The sequence below is a fragment of the Myotis brandtii genome, unplaced genomic scaffold (genome assembly GCF_000412655.1).
Source record: "Myotis brandtii unplaced genomic scaffold, ASM41265v1 scaffold284, whole genome shotgun sequence".
Lineage (NCBI taxonomy): Eukaryota > Metazoa > Chordata > Mammalia > Chiroptera > Vespertilionidae > Myotis > Myotis brandtii.
In genome coordinates this window covers 762,706-770,073 of record NW_005360846.1, presented here as the reverse complement: position 1 = coordinate 770,073, position 7,368 = coordinate 762,706, and the positions used below count along the sequence as shown (strand labels likewise).

At 49.2% G+C, this 7,368-nt stretch overlaps 1 long non-coding RNA gene across 1 annotated transcript in view; it reads left to right on the top strand.

Moving 5' to 3' along the window:
- Positions 1 to 7,306, top strand: part of LOC106726572 — a 17,232-nt gene extending 9,926 nt beyond the window's left edge. The window contains exon 3 of the long non-coding RNA XR_001362638.1: positions 6,634 to 7,306. This is a non-coding gene — a long non-coding RNA (uncharacterized LOC106726572). The remainder of the gene's footprint in view (positions 1 to 6,633) is intronic.
- Positions 7,307 to 7,368: the final 62 nt, after the last annotated feature.

Below are 7,368 nucleotides of genomic sequence, written 5' to 3'. Positions count from 1 at the left end.
CCACACACACATACACACATGCAGGCACTGAGAGCTTCCTCTCCCTAGCCCGCCATGGGCTCTGGGAGTCGGTAGGAACCCTGAAGCCCACCAGGTATGGTCCTCTCTGGAAGGCAGAAGGCCTCCAGTTTCAGTGTATATGGGAATCGTTCGGAAGAAAAATGCAGATTCCTGGACCCCGGGCCTTAATGTCTTTATTTGCTAAATAGAGCCTAGAAATCTGTATTTTGCTCTCAACTGACATTTTGGAAGCACAGATCCTTGTACCTTTTCATCTATTTCAACTCAAATGCCATTTCCTCAAAAAGGCTTGTTCTTATTACCACCCACCAAAAGTGCCCCCCCCTCCCAGTCACTTTCTCTCATTATCCTCTTGCTCCCTCAGAGCACGTCACTCTTTATGATCTCCTCCTTTATTTTTTAACTCCCCCCCACTAAGATCACATAGAGCTCCAGGAGGGCGGCCACCTCCCCTCTGGACAGCTCTGCATCCGCGCCCACTGCTGTGCCTGCCATACAATAGTTTAGGACGTATTTGTTGAGTGAACAAGCTCAGGCCCGATTCTTAAACAAGGGCAGGATTGGGAGCTGCCATGCCATCCCTGTCATGACGAGGATTTTAGAAGCTGAGGTCATCCTGGAGGAGAGGCTCGGGAACTGTCAACAGGCTCCCCTCCTCGCTCTCCTGCAGCCTCTTCCTCAGCCCTCCCTCACACGGTTCTCCAGCACTGAGGAGTTGCAGCCTCAATGGAGTGACATGTATGAAGATGCCCCCAAGCTGAGCCCAGGGCGGACGGTGGCCTTTCGGGATCTTGCGGTCTGGCCTGGAGAAGAGCTCAGGCTGGGCCCCCACGTCGCACGGGCAGCATGTACGATGGTGCCACATTGGGTCTCCACTCCCCAAGGGAGTCCCAGGCTTGGTGGTCTATTCTGCTGGGGGATCCCCCAGAGACCAGGCCTTCATTTTGCAGGTGGAGTAACTGAGGCCCCGGGCCACAGGGGAGAGCATATGACTAGCCCCAGTCCAGGGCACTTTCCCCTGTTCTTGCTGTGGCTTAAACCTTTACTGAGCACTTGCTGTGTGCTGCTGGAGATGCTGAAAGGCCAGGCTCCCTGTCCTGTGGCTTAACTGCCCCTCTGGCCTTAGAGAAGGGGCTCTCATTTGCCCTCAAGTGTGGACAGCCCCTCCTGAACCACCCCAGGCTTTAGAGACCCATGAGGGGTGGCCAGAGGGAAAGAGCTGTTCTCAGGCTGGGCTAGATCCTCCTGGGCTCCCTCACAGCACAGCTGCTTAGACTACCAGGTCCAGATCCATTGGTGCATCATGATGTCAATTTACTGAGTTACAACCAACATATGGGGGGCGGGGGAGGAGAGAGAGAGAGAAACATCAGGGTGCATTTAAGAAAGTGAGGGTGGTCATGGTTTTGTGAAACTTGTTGGATGTATGAGTGTGTACAGTGACATTATGTGGAATATATTTCTGTGGGTCATGGTCAAAGCAACATGAATAATACTTCTCACAAGTTGCAAACCCCCGTATCTGCAATCCACTTCCACGCGGCTGGGGCCAGCCCATCACCCCACAAGGTCAGGTCCAACATCCACTATACCCACAGGAGAAGGGGCCTTTGCTTTTACATTTGCATTATTTAAAGTCCAAGGAAGAGATGTTCCTAAAACCAAATGAGATAATTCCCTGTGAGAGAAAATTGCCAGCTGCTTTTGAGTGGTTTCTCCAGTTTCTACCTAACCCCATCTCAATAGTCTCAGAGCCCGAGGCACTGTCTGAGGGACCTTCCCCACCATTACCACGGCGAGCACTCATCAGTACTTACCACTTGCCAAGCACCGACTCATTCCATCGTCACAGCCCTACGTCACTGGTACAATTATCACCCTGATTTTCCCCTAAGAGGTTAGATGTGTCTGTGATCACACCACTAGTAAGCATCTGGATCCCCAGCTAAGCAGTTCTCTGTGCTCACTATGAACACGCTGCCTTAGTATCTTCTTTTAAAATGTTTTTATTGGTTTTAGAGAGAGTGGGAGAGAAACATCAATGTGAGAGATAAATATCTGCTGCACCCTGCGGGCCAAGGATCAAGCTCATAACCCAGGCATGTGCCTGACCAGGAATCAAACCGGTAACTTTTTGATTCATGGGATGATGCTCAAGCAACTGAGCCACTCCAGCTGGGCACAGTGCCTTAGTTTCCACGTCACCTGGCTGACTCACTCTATGAACCCAGCCAGAGATGTAGCTGTCCCGTCTATTTCACTGGGTGGAAGGAGGCTGAGGTCATCTGAGAAGCTGGACTAGTAGGTTACAAGCCATCAGTCGGACATCCCCCAAGAGCTCCCATACTGCGAGAGGGTACAGGCCGGGCTGAGGGACTCCACCCCCCAGTGCATGAATTTCATGCACCAGGCCTCTAGTTATGAAATAAACTTAGAAAGGGTGTTCCTCTCTTATCTGACTTGCTCCTAAGATTTGCCAACATTCTAAGTCTGTTGTTCTGTGTGGTTTGGATACACTTCGAGGGCCAACTAGGTGTGCTGTGGGTCCTGGGACAGTCCTAGTAAGAACCATGGTGGATCCTCCAGGGTCTCTACCCCTCCGCCCCCTCTGAGAAACGTGCTGCAGGTCTACTTGGGGGAAACAGACCCTGCTGCCTCTGACTCCAACCTTCCCCCCATACCATTCTGTTCCTTCTATGAATTTTATAGATTTCAAAGGAGGAAATATAGTGCAATGGGGTGAGCCTTTGGAGGCAGGAGAATCATAAGATCACTCCTTCAATCCCCACTAGGGCAGTGGTTCTCAACCTCCCTAACGCCACAACCCTTTAATACAGTTCCTCATGTTGTGGTGACCCCCAACCATAAAATTATTTTCGTTGCTACTTCATAACTGTAATGTTGCTACTGTTATGAATCGTAATGTAAATATCTGATATGCAGGATGGTCTTAGGCGACCCCTGTGAAAGGGTCGTTCGACCCCCAAAAGGGTCACAACCCACAGGTTGAGAACCACTGCTCTAGGGGATGAGAATAAGTTTCCAAGAGGGAACATGTTGGTTGTAGGATAGTGGCCAATGGCATCATTGTGTTTCCATTAGCAGCTTGGAGGTGGCACTTGGTCACCCTGCATCCTCCAAAGACACACGAGTTCCTCCTTCAGCCCGTGAGGACTTCCCCTGGTACTAAAGCCTTCCCCTTAGCCTGAGAGCTAAAACTCAAAAAAGGTTCTCCAATAACTAAAGGAAGCAAAATGAAGAACACAGAAACCCCATAAATCCCATCAAATACTGTGGTTCTTGGGATAGAGGTTCAGATGTTACTGACACAGTGACTGTGCCTCTATTTCCACCTTAAAGGAGGAGGGTTCATGCAAGGCCTGGAGGGAGGAACTGAGTCTGTTCCCGGCCACACAAGGAGGTCATCACAGGCCTTCGAGGACCAGGCACAGAGCCGCACTTCTTCGCAGTCCTAAGTATCCTGGGTGGCCCAGAGGGACAAGAGGGGGAAAGGCGAGGTGTGGAAAGGGTTTCACAAATTATCCTTTAATTTTTCTTCTGCTCTGGCAGTCCTGCTACAATAAACACATTCCATTAATAGACATTACTGGTCCACTTAAGAAGTAGCAGATGCATTATTAATGTCGTTTCGATACAGTCAACAGGAAAAAGAAAGGCTCCTCTCTGTGGACGCATTTCCAAGCCCATCAAAGCAACCGTGACCCATTTTAATTGACGGGGTTGTTACTCATTCCTTAGTTCTCACTCCACCAGGGGAAAAACTACTGAGGTTGCAAACACTTGAAGAGTAAAGATTGCTTCTCCACTGGCCTCTGAAAAGGATAAAGATTCAAACTCAGGCCAACCACACCCACAGAGTAGCAACCATGGACACCTCAGCACAAGCTCACCTTGTTCTTCCTCCTGCTTCTTGTAGTAGTTTCTTACGCAGACCTCGTGAAATTCCTCCCACCCATCCCCTTCTCTCCACTCTCAAGTTCACAGGACTGTGGTGGTAATGAAACAAGAATGAGCAGGAAATCTTCACATAAACACTGCAAGTGGTGTGGCCATAATTCCTGTACACAGTTCTGTAGATGCTCATTTTCCATTGCGATTTCTGTCCCCACCTGCCCTTCAGCCACATGCCCCGGGACACACACGTGGCTCAGAGCCTGGCTCACCAGCTTTATCACATCCTTCCCTTCCCAGCCTCCGTGCCTTTGCACAGGCTGGTCTCCCCTCAGTCCTTCATGGCTTCGAGGCTCAGCTTACAAGGGTCTATCTCCATGAAAGCCTCCTGGGTCTCTTTTTCTAAATCTCCAAAGGACAGGATCTGTGTGATTTACAGTTACAGTTGGGTATGTATTTGATCTGTTGTTCAGGGCCATAAGGGCAGGAAAGGGCTTTACCACTCTGCCACAGGACCCTGAAGCAGGCAGTCGGGGAAGCCTGTAGAATAACAGGAGGGAGGGAGGGAAAGAGGACGGAGATGGGAAGGGGAAGGAGAAGAGGAAGGGAGGGAGGATGGATTGATTTCCGATCACCCTACCTCTGCCACTAGCCTGAATATTTAAAGTGTCTGGGGTAAGGTGACTGAGCCTTTATTTTTGCGAGTATCCTATATAATAAAAGGCTAATATGCAAATTGACCCAACGGCGGAATGGCTGGTCAGTGTGCTTCCGCAGGGGGAGCGCCACTCAGCCAGATGCTGTGTTCAAAGCTGGCAAGCGCAGCAGTGGTGGTGGGAGCCTCTCCCGCCTTTGTGGCGGCACTAAGGACCCCTCAGGGGATGTCCACCTGCCAGCTTAGGCCCACTCCCCACGGCAGGCCGACATCCCCAAGGGGTCCCGGATTGCGAGAGGTTGCAGGCCTGGCTGAGAGACCCCCCCTTCCAGTGCACAGATTTTGTGCACCGGGTCTCTAGTCCTATATAATAAAAGCTAATATGCAAAAGTGCTGGTTGTCCAGTCAGCTGCTCAACCAATCAAAGCGTAATATGCTAATGATATGCTAAGGCCACTCAACCACTCGCTATGACATTCACTGACCACCAGGGGGGCAGGGCAGCATGGGGGGTGGGGCCAGCCGCTCACCAGCCAGTGCTGTCCCGATAGACCCACCGGTCACCTCCCGCAGAGGGAGGCCAGACTGTGGCTTAGACCTGCTCCCCTGCTACACCGTCAGTCGGACATTCCCCGGGGGCTCCTGGACTGTGAGAGGGCGCAGGTCAGGCTGAGGGACCCCCCCCCGCCAGTGCAAGAAAATTCGTGCACTGGGCCTCTAGTATTCATATAAGATTTCAAGAGATAATTCTACCAGAGAATGAAATTAAATTTGTCACCTGAAGCAGCTTCTTAGTCACCAAGACTTCAAGCATAATCTCATAGCTAGCATCTCACAGGGTGTGGCTCGTGCATCAGTCACCTCATGTGCCTGCCAAAATAGTAGGTGCCCGGGCCCAGGCCAGGCTTGAGCATCAGCGTCTTTAGTGTGTGAGGCCAGGGAACCTGAAGAGCTCAGCTCCGCTCTGACTCTTCTGCCCAGTGAAGCCCGAGAACCACCACACTCCACCGTCAGCTCCGCCTTGCCCAGTGTGTAATACGGCTTCTGTGGAAAAGCTATTAGACCTGGAGATCCAAAAATTTCCTACTGGAAGATGGCTCTGCCTTATACCCAGCCCTGTGGCCTTGGCAAGTGGTTTCCTCTCTATAAAACAGAGGGAACACTGCCTGGAGTGACCAAGATCTGCTGCAAAAGCACAAAGTCCGGGCAGGACACGAGCTTTTATTAAATGGACCTGAGTATGTAGAGAAGGAAGTCTGTGAAGTTGGATGGAAAAAATGTTCCTTCTTTGGTTTACTACCCTTTAACTGAAACTTAACATTTCCTCAGTTAAAATTGTAGGCAACAACCCATCATAGGATTAGCAGTACCTATATTTAACATCAATAGAAATTACAGGTATTTTCCTATCACCTTACTGGTAAATACCTCAAAACACACTTTAAGGTCATCATGACTTTGAAAGCAGCATAGTTATTAGACCTGCTGCTTAGTGCAGTAATAAAGAAGCACATGTATCTCCATATCATAATTTTTTAATATTCTGATCATTGTGTTCAATATAATTGTTTCTTTGTAAACTAACATGTATTTAAAAACAAGCTGATGGATGACTAGATGGGAAAATACACGATAAAGCAAGCATAGTAAAATGTTAATGGAAGAAACCAGGTGGTGGGTAGACAGGTCTTCACTGTAAAATTCGACTCTTCTGTATATTTGGACGTTTTCATAGCACAATGTTGGAAAATCATGAGAAGGGCTCCCTAGGCTTCACCAGACCACCAAAGCGGCCTATGGCACACACACGAATTAGAAACCCCTCACTTAGAGGTACGAGTGGCCCTAACAAGCTAACCAGTCCACCGGGAGTCCTTCATCCAGGATGCAAAGGGCCCCAAGCCACAGTGTGGAATTCCACGAATTAGGCTGGTAGCCTTTTCCTAGGCTAGGAAAGCAAGCAGAACCCACATGGGCATGTTTTCTCCCTCCAACATTCCAACGTTAGTTGCAGACCTCAGGGCTCTAGAGGAAAGATACCCCAGGGTAGGACGCTGCCCAGGCCCTGGACAGAAACCACACCCACTGCTTCCTCATGCCCACCAGCACATCTGCCAGAATCCCCCATCCTGGAGGGCACATCGCTCTCTGATTCTACTTAGGCCAAATCCCTTACTTGCCCAGAGGCTCTGAAGTTCAAAAGGAAAAGTGCACTTCTACGCCAGATGACCCAGTTCAGAAAGAGCTGAGAAAAAGCCAAAGCCACATTTTAACTGGACAAGTAAGAAAAAATAAAGCCCCAAGCAAAAAAATTGTCATCTTATTTCATAGGAAGGTACACGGTCTTGCTGTCAATCAAAGCTATGATCACATACCCATTAAAAAACAACCGAAGTGAAACGGAGGTCCCAGGACATGTTCTTGTGGCTGATACCTATCTTCTGTGGTTTGGTCCTTCTGGAAAGCTATTTGGCACAGCATAGCGATTAAAAAAATATCTTTCAGTCCACTTTTAGAAAAAGCTGAAAGGGCTTCTTTACAAATGGTAAAGAGCTATACAATTTTATTAATTCCCATAGACATGTTAACCCAAGGTACTACCTCTCCCTATCCCACTCTCACCCAGCATTTTTTTTTCTTAAACCATTCCTTGAAAATGGTCACAAATGGTAGAATATATGATCACAAAAAAAAAAGTGTGTGTATGTATGTAGTGTGTGAGTGTGTGTGTGTGTGTGTGTGTGTGTGTGTGTGTGTGTGTACTAGAGGCCTGGCGCACA